Source organism: Lacerta agilis, chromosome 13 (assembly GCF_009819535.1).
Source record: "Lacerta agilis isolate rLacAgi1 chromosome 13, rLacAgi1.pri, whole genome shotgun sequence".
Lineage (NCBI taxonomy): Eukaryota > Metazoa > Chordata > Lepidosauria > Squamata > Lacertidae > Lacerta > Lacerta agilis.
In genome coordinates, this window is record NC_046324.1 from 40,034,541 (window position 1) to 40,053,673 (window position 19,133).

Consider the following 19,133-nt stretch of genomic DNA (forward strand, 5'->3'; position numbering starts at 1 on the left):
AAATTGTCTTCTGGGTTGAGCTCAGTGCAAAGGTGGATCTAAGAGAGAGAGCCCAGTGCGGTTGCACCAGGCATGGAGCTTCTGGGGCACTGCAGCAGGAACTGCAACTACGACAACCATCGGAAGGTGAGAGGCAGTGGGGGGTGGGGCAGGAAGCCGCCGCCAGATTTTGCAATTTCACAGGGCGCCACTGAAATTTGAGGCGCCAAGGTCTGCCACTATTCAATGTCATCCTGTTCAGTGAGTTTGCCACAGAAACCCGGCATGCACAGCACTGATTGGCTGTGGCCTGTAGAGTCATTAACCCCTGGAGAACCTTTGCAAATCTTTTAAAACTGATTGTGCTTTTTTTAAAAAAAAATAAGGTGACTTGCGGATTTTTAAATGTATACTCAGTGCCTAATAATAATACTGATGATGATAATGATGATGGTGATGATGGTGATGAGAGCCTGCATAAGGGGAAGGATGGCTGTAGCCCAGTTGTGGGTTCAAATCACTACTATGTCATTTACGTTGTGGATGCAGGAGGAAGCCAGGCTCACCTACAGAAGAAAGATTCACTGGGTCTCCTGTTTTAATGTTCAGTTTATATGCATCTGTAAGTGACGTGGTTCAGTTCAGCTTTGCAGACGGTGCAGTCCACAACCCATTTGCTGCAGAGCAGCCCAGTCAACTTTAATGGAATGCTTCCGGACTAAATAAGTTATGGATTACAGCCTAGGTTCCTTGACCTGAGCGGCGCTGCATCTTGTGAGGTGGCAGCTGGGCTTATCCTTGTCCTTTGTTTCCAGAAACAAAGGTGGTCTTTGAATCAGCTACAACAGCTGTAAGAGCCTGGTATGCCCTGTTCTGTCAGCTGCTGTGCGCGGATATTTAGACTGCCCGTAACAGAATACTTCAAGCATTTGGTAACTCCAGATGATTTTGTCATTTGCTTTTTCTTTTTTTAAAGTGGGGCTATGCAGTATTTTAGTGGTTGGTAGCAAGGATGGATGGCAGCCACAACCTGAGTGCTTCCTGGAAATAATTTGCATGTCTGTGCATTCCATGTCTCAGGCAGCCCTCAGGTGCTTAGGGTCATGTCTTTGGAGGTAGACAAGCCCATTTTTTTGCAGCTGGACTGATGGACGATGAATGACTCCTTCACTGGAAGTTTCTGAGCACAGGTTGGTAGGTCATCTGTCCTGGATGCTCTACCTGAGATTCCTGCATTGCAGGGGGCTGAACCCCCTCGGGGTCCCTTCCAACTCTACAATTCTTTGAGGACCGTGATGTGTTCTACTTTACAAAGGAAAGTCCTCCACCTGAATGCAATTTTCAATTTCAGGGGAAAGAAGCCTATTTATATTTTAGGGAGTATTTTAAAATTTGCACCTATACATACAAATTTGCATACATACGATTTATGCCGATCTCCACAAATCTTCCGCCCGCCCCTTTTTTGTTTAGCAATGTGCTTTCCTCTCTTTTTAATGATGCATAAGTAGTTTACCCACAACCAATCCGCATGGTACAATGCTGTGACATTACAGAAGGAGCATTCCTCTATGAAATTGGTGCCAAACTAGATGGAAAGCGTTTATATTTTTGTGTAACGTGCAGGAGAGAGAGAGTGATTTCAATTGCGACTGCAACACTGAAAGAGGAAAGTAGAAGTTGCTTTACTCTTTCCATCTGCCTCATGTTTCTGATGGAAATAAGCGTCCCCACAGCTTTTGGTTTGCTCCTCTGGAGAACGTTTACATGTAGGCTTCTATATTGTTGCTTGCTGTCTTCCCAACTTTGGGTGAGTGGGGATTGTCCTGGCAATAGCTCTGAGATCCATGCCCTTTCCTCTGATCCAAGGCTGATGGTAAGCCCAGGGATAGTTTGGCCACCTGGTTGCCGAAAAAGCTTTGGTTGGAGCACCAAAAACCACTCAGTTGCACAGTAACCAAACCGGTAACCAAACCGGTAAGCCCCCGCCCCCCGGACAGTTTTTCCTGCACGGAACAGTGTGGCATAGCTCAGTGGTAGAGCACTTCTGACGCCAAGACCTGTTTGACAGAGAAATGGATTCCCTCGGAAGGTGGTGGACTCTCCTTCATTGCAGGTTTCCACAAAGAGGTTGTATGGCCATCTGTCAGGGACTCTAGCAGTGTTGAGCTATGATTCCTGCATTGCAGGAGGTTGGACTAGAATTAGATGACTCTTGGGATGGGATCTGGAACCCCATATCTGGGTGTTCCCTGTCTGCGCATCCAGCCCACCCAATTATGTTGCATTTCACATAACTAATCCCTGTACATTTCTCAGCATGCCATTAAGCCTAGCACATTAAGGCTCCACGATATCTGCTCAGACATACTGCTGCTCAAGTTTTTCATATTCCTTTTTTCCCCTTTTTGCTATGATCTCAAATCACAGCCAACCATACTGCATTTTGAGTCCCATGATTTCACTGGGGGAATTATTTTGTTCCTGCCTTTTCAGCTTGAAAGATCAAGTGGTTCATGTCTGGTCATAAGAGGGTAGCCATTTTGGTCTTTGCCACCTGGTGTCACTGTGTTCAAGAAATTTGAATATACATTTATACAGTGCTCTTTTTCTAGAAAAAGAGGTGCCGGAACTCACCATGAACACCTCCCTCATTCTCTTAGGGTGGCAGTGGCACCCACCAGAGAGGTGCCAGAACTGAATTCCTGTGAGTTCCCCCTGGGGATAAAAAAAACCCCCACATAGTGTGATACTGATCAGGCAGCCAAAAAAGACAAAATATTTGATCGTCAGAAATAGAAATGTGACAGTGTTGTTTAATTCATATTACACTTCAGTTTGGTTGTAACAGAGCATCTCTAGCAGGCATAGGCAAACTCGGCCCTCCAGGTGTTTTGGGACTACAACTCCCATCATCCCTAGCTAACAGGACCAGTGGTCAGGGATGATGGTAATTGTAGTCCCAAAACATCTGGAGGGCAAGTTTGCCTATACCTGATCTCTAGAGTAAGAGGACAACCTGCCACTTCCAGCAGGGAGGGAGGTGGGCCTGCCCTCCTTGATTTGCACAGGATGTATGGGTAGCTGTTTGGACACCTCTGGCACTCACATAACTATTGGACTGCATGCACACCTGGAAACTGTAGTTTGCCCCCACAGAGCTATGATTCCCAGTGCCCTTAAGAAACCAGAATTCCCAGGATTATTTGGGGGAAGTCATGTGCTTTAAGCGTTTGGGGTGTACACAGCCCTCGCAGCGGGAGAGGGCCTTTTGTATGGTATGAACAGCATCGAAGCTACACAATTCTGCATGAATGCAGCCATAGGCTACTTGCCTTGCGCATGATGCCAGTCTAGACCTCTGGCCAGGAAGTGCCAGCCCCACAACCTCAGGGATGGATGCTTCCATTTTCATGTTGTTGTAAAGCGGGAAGGCTAAAGTCCAACAGGTGGTGATGAGAAAGACAGCTTGAAGCCACATCTGGAGAAATGTGCTTTTGCTCTGCATTCCTGCAGCTGCTTCTCCTGTGTTCTTCCAGGTTGCCTTGTTTTAACATTTATCGTATGGCCTTCCCCATAATTGCAATTCCAAGTGTGCCTCTTTATTCCATGGTATATATGAGGATAGGGAGGGGTGTCTCCCCTCCCTTCTTATGCACGCAACAGGCGATTGGATTTATCACGCCTCCCCAGAGATGGGATATCTATCTGTCTCTGTGTTTGACCCAGGCTGCTTTGCTGAGAGGCCGAGAACATCACTAAAACAGACTTGAGGGCTTAAATGGAAAGACGTCATGCCATTGGAGGTATGAAGAGAGGAGGAGGAAGTTTGTAATGGCAGAAATTGTGAGGCTTTGTTTTGGAAGCTGCTCTGACTTCTACCCAGTGGGGCCAGAGGGAAAGCATGTTATGTTAAAGCAAGAGGCTGGCTTAAAATCACAGATCTGTAGAGCTGGAAGGGACCCCAAGGGTCATCCAGTCCAACCCCCCGCAATTCAGGAATCACAGCTAAATAATCCCTGACAGATGGCCGTACAAACTGTGTTTGAAATCTCCAATGAAGGAGAACCCACCACTTTTCAAGGTAGTACGTTCTGCGAACGAGCAGCTCTTACTGTCAGAAAGTTCTTTCTATTCTTGAGATGGAATCTCAAGCTGTTGGGTGGTATATAAATACTGTTAATGAAAGTAAGTGAAGAAAGGAATAGCCTTTAGGAGCCAGTGTGGTGTAGTGGTTAAGAGCGGTAGACTCGTAATCTGGTGAACCGGGTTCGCGTCTCCGCTCCTCCACATGCAGCTGCTGGGTGACCTTGAGCTAGTCACACTTCTCTGAAGTCTCTCAGCCCCACTCAGCTCACAGAGTGTTTGTTGTAGGGGAGGAAGGGAATGGAGAATGTTAGCCGCTTTGAGACTCCTTCGGGTAGTGATAAAGTGGGATATCAAATCCAAACTCTTCTTCAAATCCAAACTCTTCTCTTTAGGGAGGGATCATATCTCATTGGTATAGAACAGGGGTCAGCAAACTTTTTCAGCAGGGGGCTAGTCCACTGTCCCTCAGAACTTGTGGGGGGCCAGACTATATTTTTATGGGGGGAAACATGAACGAATTTTTATGCCCCACAAATAACCCAGAGATGCATTTTAAATAAAAGGACACAGTCTACTCATGTAAAAACACGCTGATTCCCAGACTGTCCACGGGCCGCATTTAGAAAGTGATTGGGCCGCATCCGGCCCCCGGGCCTTAGTTTGGGGATCTATACTATAGAACATATGCTTGGGTTACAGAATGTCCCATGTTCAATCCCTAGCATCTCCAGGTAAGAGAATCCCCCAGGCAGCTGGAGAAGGAGGGAGGAATCTGGAGAGTTGCTGGGGATGACAATACTTTGGTGTCGTGCACAGAAAGATGAAAGAGAGACACTTTCTTCCTTGCTTACAATACTAGAACCTGGGACAAGCAAATGAAACTGTTTATTGGGAGATTTAGAGCAGACAACCAGAAATCCTTCTTTGCACAACACATTGCTAAACTGTGGAACTCACTACCATGGGATGTAATTGTGACCGTTAGCTTGGATGGCTTGAAAAGGGGGGGGGGTGAGATAAATTCATGAAGGATAAAGCTATGTGCTACGTCTACTGGCAGAGGTGGCAACCTCTGAGTAGCAGCTACCAGGAAATGCACTTCTCTGAATTTTCTGAAGCAGTTCTCCAACCAAAATAAATGCATACTGTATATTGGGGGAAGCGTGCACAGAAAATGAAAATAGCACCTGAGAATGCATCATATTAAGAAAAATGTGCACAAAACTTTATTATTGTTTTTTCCCATTTATGCATCACTTCCCACGAGGCATTCCAGGGCTATTCACAACATAATAAATGTATTTATAAAACAGGTACACATATATAAAAACTTATACAATTGCATATATAAAACATTATACTCTCTCACACACAGAGTTAAAATAACTGCATGTACAGTATAAAAACATTAGGTCGTATTAATAAACTTATCTTTGTCCTGTACTTTAATTTAAATGGTTCTTTTCTAAGTAGGGTTAGCATTGATTACAAACCCATTTTAAAAAAACCCACCAGCAGCATTTGTTGTTGTTTTAAAAAACAAAACGAAAAACAAAAACCAGAATATATATTTTCATGCAGACTTGAAGTGGAAACGGGGTAATATGAACCAGAGACAAGAAAATAAAATGAGAGCGACAGATCCGCCCATCTCCATCCAAGCCCCCCTCCCACATAAACAGCCTCCTCAATTTGATATTGTTTTTTCAACTTGGATCCCGGCACCTCCTTCCTTACAATGGAGTCGGATTTAATTAAGTATATGAAACTCCATCTGCTTGTAGATATCTCCCACCCCGACCACTGAATCATTTCCTTTCTTAAAGTCTCACCTAGAAGTTCCTTCCTTTTTGCAATAGGCCCTAGTTTATTGCCATCTTAATCACTTTCCAACCCCCCCCCCCGCCCCCATCGCCACATCCTTGCATTCTTCCTTTGCTGGGAGTAGCCAGCAGAAACAATTGGAGGCGGAACCAAGTTGAGTGCAGATTTCACTAGAAGGAAATCTAACAGTATACAGACTCAGAACCCATCTAGCTCAGTATTTCCAACACTGGCAGGAAGCAGCTCTCCAGGGTTTCACTCAGGCACCTCTTTCTCAGCATTACCTGGAAAGACGGGGGTTTGAACCCGGGACCTTCTGCATGCAAAGCAGCTGCTCTGCCACCAAACCACAGCCCTTTGCCAGTCATAGTAGCAAACTTTCAAGGGGGGATGTGTGAGTGTGCAACTCCATTCCTGATGGATTGGTGTCTGGATCCATTGGGTTGCACATAATGTTAGCTCTACTCAGACCAGACCCGTTAAAATGAATGGGCTCACGTAGGTCCATTGAGTCTGTTCTGAGTTTAGGGCTCACTTTCTAGACAGAACTCGGCGTTTTAAAGAACCATGTCAGACTGTTGCTCCGTCTAGTTCAGTATTGTCTACTTTGATTGGTAGATTGTTTTCCAGCCTCACCTGGAAAGGCCAGGGATCGAACCTGTGGCTATTTATTTATTTAGCATGCCAAGCACGTGCTCTGCCACAGAGCTATGTCCCTCCCTCATAGGAGGGTTTATGGGGTTGCTTATTTTGTTAAAAGGAAGTGAGGGATTTGCTTCTTGAGGCACGGAATAAATGCAGTGCAAAATGCGTAACTCAGAAGTACACAGTTACAGGTAAGTAGCCGTGTTGGTCTGCCATAGTCGAAACAAAATAAAAAAAATCCTTCCAGTAGCACCTTAGAGACCAACTAAGTTTGTTATTGGTGTGAGCTTTCGTGTGCATCTGAAGAAGTTGCCTTTGTCCAGAGGAGGGCAACCAAAATGGTCCAAGGCCTGGAAACAATGCCTTATGAGGAACGGTTTAGGGAGCTGGGTATGTTTAGCCTGGAGAAGAGAAGGTTAAGGGGTGATATGATAGCCATGTTCAAATATATAAAAGGATGTCATATAGAGGAGGGATAAAGGTTTTCTGCTGCTCCAGAGAAGCGGACACGGGGCAATGGATTCAAACTACAAGAAGATTCCACCTAAACATTAGGAAGAACTTCCTGACAGTAAGAGCTGTTCAACAGTGGAATTTGCTGCCAAGGCGTGTGGTGGAGTCTCCTTCTTTGGAGGTCTTTAAGCGGAGGCTTGACAGCCATCTGTCAGGAATGCTTTGATGGTGTTTCCTGCTTGGCAGGGGGTTGGACTGGATGGCCCTGTGGTCTCTTCCAACTCTATGATTCTATGATTCTAAGTGTGCATGCACACGAAAGCTCATACCAATAACAAACTTAGTGGGTCTCTAAGGTGCTACTGGAAGGATTTTTTAAAATTTTGTTCAGAAGTACACAGTGGCTGTGTTAGGTCTAACAGCACACCCCTAAACCATCCCGATTTAAGCAGGACATCCTGGAATTACAGAAGCAATCTCAGCTTCTGATTGGATCCCGGAATGCCCTGTTTTTTGGTCTTGCGCAAATAGCCGGCTGGTGCCAGAGTGCTGGACCAAAAGGCACAAGTTGTGTTTTTTTTGTAACCTTGAGTGAGTCACATGTCGCTTGGGACCAAAAGACAAGCGTCCCAGTTTTGATCAGTCGGATGTTGTAGGGTATGTAACAGCGCATTTTCATTTGGGGTGTGTGTGTGGCATTTTCATTGGGATCATGACTGGGTGGGAATAATTAATCCTCTACACCACAGGAATTCCAGCCCCGGTGAAAACAGGTGTTTCTTGTGCCTACTCTCAATTTTAAAAGGACGCTTCCCTCTTTCCATGTGATGCATCTATAATCATGTCTACTTTGGAGCAGAGAATGGTTTTGACGGATTTGGCGCTGCTTCAGTGCAGAGAAATGGACCAGGTAACCTTTTCAATGGGGCTTCCTAGCCCTCATCTTCTTGGACTTCAGGGGTTTAACTGAAAGGAATTTGCACAGTGACTTTCCTAACGTTTCATTCAGAAATAAAATGTCAAGGCCATACATTTTTTCCTCTTTCTTTCTTATTTTGGCTGGGGTAATTTTGGCTCAGCCTTATGTCAAGCCCTCAAGGGGGTGGGCGGTGGCGCAGGGGGGGGCAAGGATTGTAAAGCATTTCCCCCCTTCCTTTGCAGTTAACATTTAGAGAGATTAGAATGCCAGAGGCCATTTTTTTTCCCTGAGCTGTTTTATAGAAGAAGGCCTGATCGCACTTGTCTGAGCCACATACCTGCTTGAAGTCATATTTGCAAAGGAGGTTATTGTTGTCAGCGTTTGATTAACAGAACTGTATAAAGCAGGCAGTGGCAGCAAAAAAACAAAAAAAAAGCAGAAGTCAAAGATCATAAAGAAAGTTAGAGATGAAACGTGTTGATTTTGCGAATCCAACAAAGGGAGATTTCTTCCATTTGTAGCGGGGGGTGCATTAAAGCAAAGAGGTTTGGGAACTGTGTGGTCGAAACCTTAAAAGAAAGCTCCTAAGCTGAGTTACTTATTAGATTTTGTTTTTTTTTAAAAAAAGAATTCAGCTCCTATATTCCTGTGAGATCCGGATCCTACGTGTTTTGACCATTTCAAAGCTGTTATTTGCCAAAGCACAGAAGAGAACATGTCAACCAACAAAGCAGGATAATCAGAAAAAATCTGGAAACAACTGAGCTTCATTAAGTTGTCAGCAGTGTTGAAGAAGAGAGTTAATTATCAAGAAGAATTAAATAAATGGAATCAGTTAACAGCCTAGGTAAAAACAGAATTAATTGGATATTTCGGGTGTTCATGTGGATTACTTCATTAGATCCAAGAAAATGAAAAATGTAAGGCCAGTCAAAGAATTATATTTGGAGATTGGTCTTGAAATGAAGGAGATATAATGCAACCACGCCACAATTATATGATGATTTATTCAAGAAGTTTTCATCTCACCATTCAGCAGAGGTGATGCCAGGGAAGCTAACAGATCCCAAGGTTTTCTCTCATCTGTTCAATACTCATAGCCTTTTCAATGGTGGCTCCCCATTTGTGGAATGCTCTTCCCAGGGACGCCAGCCTAGTGCCATCGTTGTCTGTCTTTAGGCACCAAGCAACAACATGCTAATTTACCCAGACTCCCTCAGAAGGTGGCGGACTCATCTTCACTTGAGGCTTTTAAGCAGAAGTTGGATGGCCGTCTGTCATAGTTGCTTTAGTTAAGGTTCCTGCATTGCAGGGGGTTGGACTAGATGACCCTTGGGGTCTCTTCCAACTATACTATTTGATGATTCTGTGCCTTTGTATCCCAGCTTTTTCTCCAGGGAGCTCAAGGTGGTGTACATGGTTCTCTCCCTCCTCATTTAATCCCCACAATAACCCTGTGGGGTAGGTCAGGCTGAGGGATAGTGATCGGCCCACGATCACCCATGACTGAGCAGGGATTTGAACAGAGTGCAACCAGTACTTGCAGTTGTTTTCAGTCCACAAACAATACACAGTTGAAGACTGCCCCCCCCCAGCCTCCCATTTGCATCGCATTTCCTTGCATCGAAGTGAGCAGTATGGAATATGGTAATGGCAATGTCATTAATTATGTAACTGATGACATAAAATTCCACTACAGTGGACAGCGAGACGAATAATGTAGTTTTTGCGATAAGCTGAACTACAGTGAAGCAGACACAGCGCAGCACGTGACTGATGGGCAGGGCAGAAACCGATGCCCTTTTAACACCCCATTTCCACATGCTTAAGTTCAGTTCTGCATATTTCAACGTGAACTTTGCGATATCTTAAGAAACAAGCCCTCATGAAAATTCAGCAGCATTTTAGTGCGGATTTCTAATAACGTACACATCTTTGCCTGCAGTTCTGCCGAACAGACACATTTTTGCAGTGCAATTTCCCTGTCTACAATGCATTCTCGTATACCGTTTTCACTAATACATGCATTTTTATGCACACTTTGCACTAGCAAATGCATCTTTGTACACATTCGTTAGCTGTGGAACTGCACTGCAAAATTCAGAGGAGTGCAAATTTCAAAACATGGCTATGTTTCAGCATGGGTATTATTTCAGATGGTGTGAATTAAGTAGATCCGCCTGTGTGTGTGTGTGTGTGTGTGTGTGAATAGAAATTCTGCATTCATCCATAATCACAATAAGGCTTAGGAAAAGAAGTCGCTGTAAAGCTGCTGATGTGAAGGGGATGCAGAGACGTAAGAGGAAGGGAGGGATTTCTTCTAATGTGCTTCCTCGGGAGCTCAATCATGGTATCTTTTGGCAACTGGCACCAGAACACAGTATTTGCAAGTTCCTTCCCTTCTCAATCCCCACTGCTGCCTGCCATTCATTCTCTAAGCTCCATCCACGATTGTACAGAAGGTTCCTTTCCCAGAAGTTCAGCATGGAGCGAAGGGTAACACTTCAGTTCATGATAGTCATTTCCCCTTTCTCTTCCTTCTGAAGCAACATGGTAGGGTTGTGTGTGCGTGCATGCGCCTAGGGACTTGAGAAATGTTGCATCAGTGTGGTGTAGTGGTTAAGAGTGGTAGAGTCGTAATCTGGTGAACCGGGTTCGCGTCTCCGCTCCTCCACATGCAGCTGCTGGGTGACCTTGGGCTAGTCACACTTCTTTGAAGTCTCTCAGCCCCACTCACCTCACAGAGTGTTTGTTGTGGGGGAGGAAGGGAAAGGAGAATGTTAGCCGCTTTGAGACTCCTTCGGGTAGTGATAAAGCGGGATATCAAATCCAAACTCCTCCTCTTCATCATCCTAACAATGTTAACCAGGGCTCTCTCTATAGCAGGGATACCCAATGTGGCATCCGTCAGAAGTTTTTGGACTCGCAACTCCCATCACCTCCAACCAGAAGTGGTCAATCATTATGTGCCAATCAGGATCTGCCATGGTTTGGTAGCTCCAGATGGAAGGGAAGGAGGAGGAGGAGAAAGGATAAGAAGCGGGGGGCAGAGAGAGTTTGAAGGAAGCCACCCAGGGATGGAGGGCTGAGTCACAGTCATTGAATGCTACCTTGTTATTCGGAATGAAACCACCATAAAAACAGTGTCCCCAACTAATGGGGATGAGCCAGAAGTATACTGTATTCTGCTTTTATTAAAAGGCAGTATCAAATGCAACATTAGATACGTTTCCTATGAAAATATAAAAATGGGACATGAAAATCGAGAATCAATAAATAGTTGTCATTATCCCTCACCCCAACCACTTGAGTCTTTTAGTTTTTTAAGCGTAATGTAGAGGCAGCTTGTTTAAAATAGCATCATGTTTACTAGGTTGGTATTTATAACCCAACAAAATCACGGCACATCAATTATCTGAAATTTGAAGTAGCAGGTGCTTATTCCTGCTCATAAAACTGTCTCGTCTATCTTATGTACCAGGTCTTGCCTTTTCATTTGGGAGAGAATGGCTGAGGGAGATCGAGATGAGTGGTGTACACTTTGTGTTGCAGTGGCAGGTCTCTGTAACTGGTGGGCTCTAGGGAAGGGGTGGGCAACTTCAGGCCTGAGGGCCCAAACTGCCCTTCCATGTCTCTCTATCTGGCCCTGCAAATTGCAGGCATGGAGCTCCTATGTGGACTGGGACTACAGTGGATGGGGGTGTCAGTGGTGGTAAAGGCCTGAAGTCTTTAAAGGCTTAAAGTCTCTGTGTATTAAGTTACAGGTAGGTAGCCGTGTTGGTCTGCCATAGTCAAAACAAAACAAAAAAATAAAAGAATCCTTCCAGTAGCACCTTAGAGACCAACTAAGTTTGTTCTTGGTATGATACTTCTGAAGAAGCGTGCATGCACACGAAAGCTCATACCAAGAACAAACTTAGTTGGTCTCTAAGGTGCTACTGGAAGGAATTTTTATTTTTTTATTTTGTTTTGTCTTTCTATTAAGTTCTGCTTGCTGGTTTCCCCACAGCCATTTGGTTGGTCACTGTGAGAACAGAATCCTGGATTGGCCTGATCCAGCAAGGCTCTTCAAATATGCTTATGCTTGGCTCCTGATCTGGATCAGGCCCCTAGGCATAAAGCTATGTAGCATGTGGTTTGGGCCTCAGTCCGAATGTGTTCAATGGAGCTCCTAAGCATATTAAAGACTGCAGCTTTAAATTTCTTTAATCAGCTGACTAATCTGTTAGGGCTATCTCCAAACATGTGCGGAGTGTACTCAAGAGTGCTATTTTTTATTTTAATTTTTTTTTAAAAGCACAGCTTCTATAAGAAGTTTATAATGAAACCACTGAGCATAGACTTTTCTGGCTTTCCATCCTTCTGTTCTGGCAGCTATGCATGGGGATGAAATTCTGGTCCAGCCAGTAAAATCCTGGCAGGTGGGGAAGTGTCCTGGCAGAGCCGTTCAGCTGCTTTATCATTTGAAAACAACAAAAAAGGAGGGCAGGCGGTGAAATCTGGCAGTCAGGCATAGAGGCCTGCATCTGTCTGAGCCGACTCCTGTGTGTGAAGTGCTAAACCTCTGAAAAAAAGGAGGCGCTACATTCAATTTGGGTGCTGTACAACCGCTACCAATTAAAACAACAAAACATTCAATGGATTTGCCATCTGGGGCGGGGAGGGAAGGGAAAAATAGGTTTTCAGAACAATGTTGTTAGAGTAAAACAGGCTCTCTCGTTTTGGTCAGCGTGCTGCTTCAACAGTGCTGCAAGTTGTCACGAGGTAAACATGTGGCCATCAGGGCCTGCATACATTTCTCAGCTCCTTCACACATGCAGATGTGGAACTAAGTCATAGCTGTCAACCTTCCTTTGTCTAAGTGCAGAGGCGTTTTTAGGGTGTCGTGACTGGTGCGGTTGCACCTGACGCCATGCTGCTGGGGGCGCCAAAACAATGCTGCAGAACGGAGCAAGAGAGGCAGGGGGCGCTGAATTTTTGGGTTGTCCAGGGCGCCATGACATTTGAGAGCCCAACATCCGCTGCTGCTAAGTTCTCGGGGAGAGATAAGCAGGAAATACACACACCCTGAAGCTAATTGGGACTAACGAATAAATTGGGCTCAGTAATGCCCACCATTTCGTAAGGAAAGCAAGACTCCCATTACAAGCAATTTTTTGAAACTGCATTGGAAGGCCTTCATTGATCCTAGTACAAAGCGTAAATTACGTCGCTGGCATTCAGCCTGTACAGCAGCATAGGGGCCTGGTGGGGGCTGTGGGAGCCACACCTAAATCTAGGGCCAGGGAACAATGCTGGGGAACCCCAGGCCCAGGGCCAATTGCAGCCTCCCAGACCTCTGGGCTCTCCTCAGGCCACTCGCCTTCTCCAGCCACACCACCTACTGGCCCCGATTCACTCCCTCCTTGAGTGTTTCCCCTTGACAGGAATGTATCCTTGGACTCCCATGATGCCTCTTGGTTGACTGGATAGAGGGCATACTCTCCAACATTTCTCCAATGAAAATAGGGACACCCCATTCCGTAATGATAATTTTTACTATTTCTACCTCACACACCTTACTGGGTTACCCCAGCCACTCTGGGCAGCTTCCAATATATATAAAAACAGAATAAAACATTTTTTAAAAACCTCCCTATGCAGGATTGCCTTCAGATGGCCTAGCCCTAGGGCATGGGTAGGCAAACTAAGGGCCGGTTCCAGCCCAATCACCCTCTAAATCTGGCCCGTGGACAGTCCAGGAATCAGCGTGTTTTTACATGAGTAGAATGTGTGCTTTTACTTAAAATGCATCTCTGGGTTGTTTGTGGGGCATAGGAATTCGTTCATTTGTTTTTTCCCAAAATATAGTCCAGCCCCCCACAAGGTCTGAGGGACAGTGGGCCGTTGATCCCTGGCCTAGGGGTTTGGATGAGAGGGGTGTGGGAGTGCGCATAGAAACTGCCTGTTCTGAGGTAAAACTTCTGTCTGTTGCTCTTCCTGATTTTGCCTCTGGCCCAGTCCACCATGAGCATATGGTCCTTGGAACAGCACTCAAATGAATGTGGACCCTGGACTGAAACAAGGAGAGGGAGGAGCTGAAAGCAGAAGCACCTCAGTGAGAAGGTGCTGCTCTGTTGACCAGGGCCCCATTCACACCATGCATTTAAAACACTATGATGAATTCCATTTCATTTTTATAAATACCACATTAAGTTAAGCTCTGGTTCACTACAGTAACAATTCCCCCTCCCACATTTTTTTTTTTTTGCAATGTACACAATATCTTTTTTGTTCCGTTTTGTTTTCTGCATGGGTACTATTTATTGTTTCTTTTTGTGCCTTATTTCACTCTGTGCACTTGTAATTTTGTATTCCCCCCCCAATAAAAATATACTGTGGAGCCCCAGGTTACGCATGCGATCCATTCCAGGTCACCGTGTGTAACGCGGGTGTGCGCAACTCGAACGCACGTAAAAGAAAAAAAGAAAAACCGGAAGCCGCGTGATTTGAGCGCTTCTGCGCATACGCGAAGTACGCAGAAGCGTTCTGCGCACCTGGCAGCCGCGGGCACTCCCACGCGCTCCAGAAAACTCTTCCGGGGGGCGGGAGTGCGTATCCCAAACGTACGCATCATGGAGCGTGCGCAACATGAGCTATGACTGTATATTAAAGGGACCTCTAACCATTAGGTCCAGTTGCGAACGACTCTGGGGTTGTGGTGCTCATCTCGCTTTATTGGCCGAGAGAGCCGGCGTACAGCTTCTGGGTCATGTGGCCAGCATGACTAATCCGCTTCTGGCGAAACCAGAGCAGCGCACAGAAACGCCGTTTACCTTCCCGCCGGAGTGGTAGCTATTTATCTACTTGCACTTTGATGTGCTTTTGAACTGCTAGGTTGGCAGGAGCAGGGACCAAGCAATGGGGGCTCACCCCATCGCGGGGATTCGAACCGCCGGCCTTCTGATCGGCAAGCCCTAGGCTCTGTGGTTTAACCCACAATGCCACCCGCGTCCTGACTGTATATTAAAAAACACTATGATACTAATTAAAACACTCATGTCCCCTCCCCCCCCCCAGAATTATGGGAGCTGTAGTTTGTTAAGGGTACTGCTTAAAGTGGTATAATATTGTTTTAATGTGTAGTGCTGATTGGTCCACAGTTAAAACAACAATTTTAAAGACAACCAAGAGGCCCAGATTACGTCAGTTTTTCTAAAAGTCCTGGATAAACAAAAAGATATTAGCCTGGTACCCAAAAAGACTACAAAGATGAAACCAGGCCAGCCTGTTTTGGAAGGCTGCTCCATAAGCAGATGCTAAGAGTACAAAGGCCCACTCTGTGGTGTTTACTCACCTCATTTCATTCAGAGGGAAGCACCCAGCGCATGGCGTCCAAAGAGGTTCTTAAGCATTGGGTCATGTGGAAGAGGCAGTCCTTCGGGTAACCTGGTCCCAAGTCATTCAAGGCTGATCTAAATCCTCAGAGCCTGTGCGAATGGGCCATCATGAAACAAACCACACACAGAGAGAGAGAGAGCTTTCCCATCCCCTCAAACACAACACTTTTCAGTGTATAAAGTTCATGCGCTCAGATGTCACCCATGAAGTGAATATAACAATCCAGAAACAAAGTGACGTATGTACCTGTGTGAACCGGCCCTCAGCTTCGAGCCCGCAGCGATGAGTACAAAAGTTCAGGATTAAGTGGTTTGTGGGGTGGCAATGTCCATTGTCCTCCTTGCTGTGAAGGGTGCATGTGATGTTTGCTCAGAGCTGGTTGTTATCATTTGAAGACATTGGCAGCCAGCTTATTGCAGACAAACACGAGGAGGGACGTTTCCTTCTTTGTAGTGTTCAGCATGAAAGACCCGGAGGAAGCTTTTGAAAAGGAGCATCAGCAATATTTACTTAACCGAGTGTAGGCAAACATACGGGAGGCCTGGAACTGCTGGGATTCCTTAGTAAGAAGTGATACTGGGATTTAAAAAGTCTTACTCAGGAGAAATGTGTCGTGAGCCTTCTCGAACTGATGCCAAAATACCTCTCCAGGTGAGCTAATGTGCCATCATTTACACACTTGCTGTACACAGAGTCTTCCAGTCCTCTTTGCATAAGTATGAATGACTACATGCGTTGCAAGACAGAGATGGTATTTATAACTCTAGAATAAACTTCAGTAGCTTTCAGGGCTCTCTGCATGTTAAAACCTGCAGAAAGTCTTTGATAGCCACAGCCATTAAAAAAAGAAAAGAAAAATGTTCTAAAATTTGATTTTCTTAGAGAAGGCAGCTGGGGTATTTTTGGTCATTATCCAGTAAATAAAACTTTCGTGTCTGAACAAATTCTTCCATCTTCTTTTTGCTCATCTAGCTAACACGAACCTTAACATTACATGCTTGTACCTTTTTCTTTTCTTTTTTGCTTAGAATTTGATGTATCGTGGTAGAGCACAGTATCAAAAAAGCGCTCAGCAATTCCTACGCTTAGCCTCTCTTCCCTCCTTGCAGGGACTTTGGGAAGGTTTTCTGATTACAGTGCGAAGCCAGGCAGAATGGACCAACAGAGCTCTGCACACCAGGATGGTGGTTTCCTAGATCATAGAATCACAGAGTTGGAAGGGACCATGAGGAACATCTCATCCGACTCCCTGCACTGCAGGAATATGCAGCTATCTTGTCGTAGTCCCATGCTGCTCAGCCACGGCAGAGCTCAGTGGCGGGAGAGGCCAGCCAACCAGCCAAATCTCAGGGGGGTAGTTGCCTCGGGGCAGAGTCTGTATGCAAGGTTCAGTCCAGTCTTAAGGTCAGGAGTATCTCAGTTCACATAGTCAGACGGTCCGGGGGTCAAGAAAGCTGAGAGTCGCAAGAAGCAGCAAGGTCTGGCCAGGAACGACAAATGTTGTTTCTAGCAACTGACTGAGGCTGGAAAACCTGCTTAAGAAAGCTGGAGCCAGCTGGTTCTCATCAGGAGCAAGAAGGCTGATCAGCAGCAGGTGGAGTCACTCTGCTATCTGCTTTTTCAGGCTGCTGCTCAACAGGTGAAACCAATCCTTGGCCCATGACATATCCCTTATGTTATGGGATTGAACCAGCAACCTTGGCGTTATCCGCACCACACTCTAACCAACTGAGCTATCCAGGCTCTTTGGTCCTGAGGTCCACAGAGGGGAGAGAACATAAGCCTTGCAGGATCCGATCAACGGCCTGTTAGGTCCAGTATATTGTTCTTAGATTGGCTAACCAGGAGTCAGCACTCTCCCACTCACTTTTATTTATTTCATTTTTATTGAAACTGTACCCCACCTTTTTCATTAAGCGGTATATAATTCTTCTAAATAATAATACATATGCAGGGTTATAAATTGCACTGGGAGCCTTCACAGGTCCAGGAGGCTGCCTGATTTAGCAGTGTCCCTTCAGCTTTTGTAGGGGTATAAAGATGCTTGGATGTGGGGTTCACCAGCATCCCCCCCAAATTTCCCTTGCATAATTGAGTTGAAGGTTGAAATAGGGCCCTCTGTCTCCTTTGAATCAGGGCTCTTTCGGTTTTTTATGCCGGGATTGTTGGAGCCGCTGCCTTTAAAATGTGTTTGACATTGTTTGCCCTTTTCAACATCATATTCACATGCTGTTCCGAAAATCCTTTGGCTCAGAAGGCAGGATAATAATAAACAGAGGTAATAAATAAACAAAAGAACAAATAAACATGCGGCTTCGACTGCTCCTGCTCCACCCTGTCTCCTGCGAGGTGCTCTCCTTGTGGGCTCAGTTGAGGGTGTTGGGTGCCTGGAGGCACGTCCTTTGTCTTGGGTAATAAAAGTTCAGCAGAGCAAGGAAAATGCAGAACACCTGTCGGGTCTGTCAAGCCTTAATCTACGGATTATAATGGTTTTTAAATTATGAATTTGTGACAGGCACTTCCCTACCTCCCCGCCCCCCAACCCCTCATGAGCTAAAGACGTCAGCTTTAAAAAAAATATATATGTATGAAAAGGAACACTGAACAAGGGCATTGCTCTCACAGAGAAATAGAAAATATATACCATTCCTTCACAGGGAACTCAGCTGTGGAGCCATAAGCTCCTACGCCAATGTTTGCCTAGCGGTTTTCAGACTTTTAGAGAATTTTGTTTACAAAGGGTTGTCTCAGCTGAGGAAGCCCTGTGTTTCCGCACTGCAGAAGATTCCGGAGCAAGTTTGGGCAGAGTTCAGGCCAAGGCCAGCCCAAGGCATCTTCTCGCCTGAGGTAAAACAAATGGTGCTTCATCCTGCGCACTCCCATAGTACCCTTGGCTACTAACCCTCAGCAGAAAACCTTACAACAATGCACTCTGTGACTAACAATCGTGTGCCTTTTATTTATGCCTTCTGTGTTATTGTTTATTTCGACAAATTTTATATCGCTTAATCACAGAAGACACGATACAATACGACTTAAAATGCGTTAAACCGCTGAAATCAGAATTCAGTTTAAAAACCTGCTGGAAATAAGAGGAAAGATTTTTCCAGAAGTGCTGGAGGTTCAACTGTGGGCGGGGGGGGGGGCTACCTGACCATAAAATTGGGCCCACAGTATTGAGCACACAGCTACTGTTGGATTTGAGCTGTGCATCTGTGTCACGGGGGAACCACTAACAGTCACTCCTCACAAGATCTCAGTGATTGGGTAGATCAGGCAATCCTTGACGTATCCTGGACCCAAGTTGTCAAGTGTCCTGGGAAAAACGGGACATCCCGTTTTCTCACATAACAGCACGGCGGCCATTTGGGTGCTGTGATATTGTAGGATTTTGTGCTGAGATCTCGCCCAGAAGAAAGCACTTCTCCCCTGAGTGCTTTTTTGGGGGGGCACAATCTCATGTGGCACCCCAAAATGCGTATTTTTGGGTGCCATGGGAGCACAACCCTGGAAATGTGTGTCTTTTGGGCTCTTTGATCTCGCATGTTTGGGACTCAAGATGCTGGAGGGTATGCAGGGTCCTTGTAAATGAATACAGATATTTTGAACCTGTTCCAACACTGTACAGGCACCCAGTGCAGACTTTTGATCACCAGAGTTATGTGCTGGCGTCAATCTTCCTCCATCAACAGTCTCACCACAGCATCTTGTACATAGCGGTCAACTTTTCCCTTTTCTTGCGAGGAATCCTATTCGGAATAAGGGAATTTCCCTTTAAAAAGGGGGGAAAGTTGACAGCTATGATCTTGTAGCACCTGGAGACTCCAGGACAGGCCCGTGGGGA

General features: G+C 45.5%; 1 protein-coding gene across 4 annotated transcripts in view; it reads left to right on the forward strand.

The window, feature by feature from the left end:
* The window catches only part of PRKAR1B (protein kinase cAMP-dependent type I regulatory subunit beta), a 112,265-nt gene that overhangs the window by 26,821 nt on the left and 66,311 nt on the right, over nucleotides 1–19,133 (forward strand). The window lies entirely within an intron of this gene.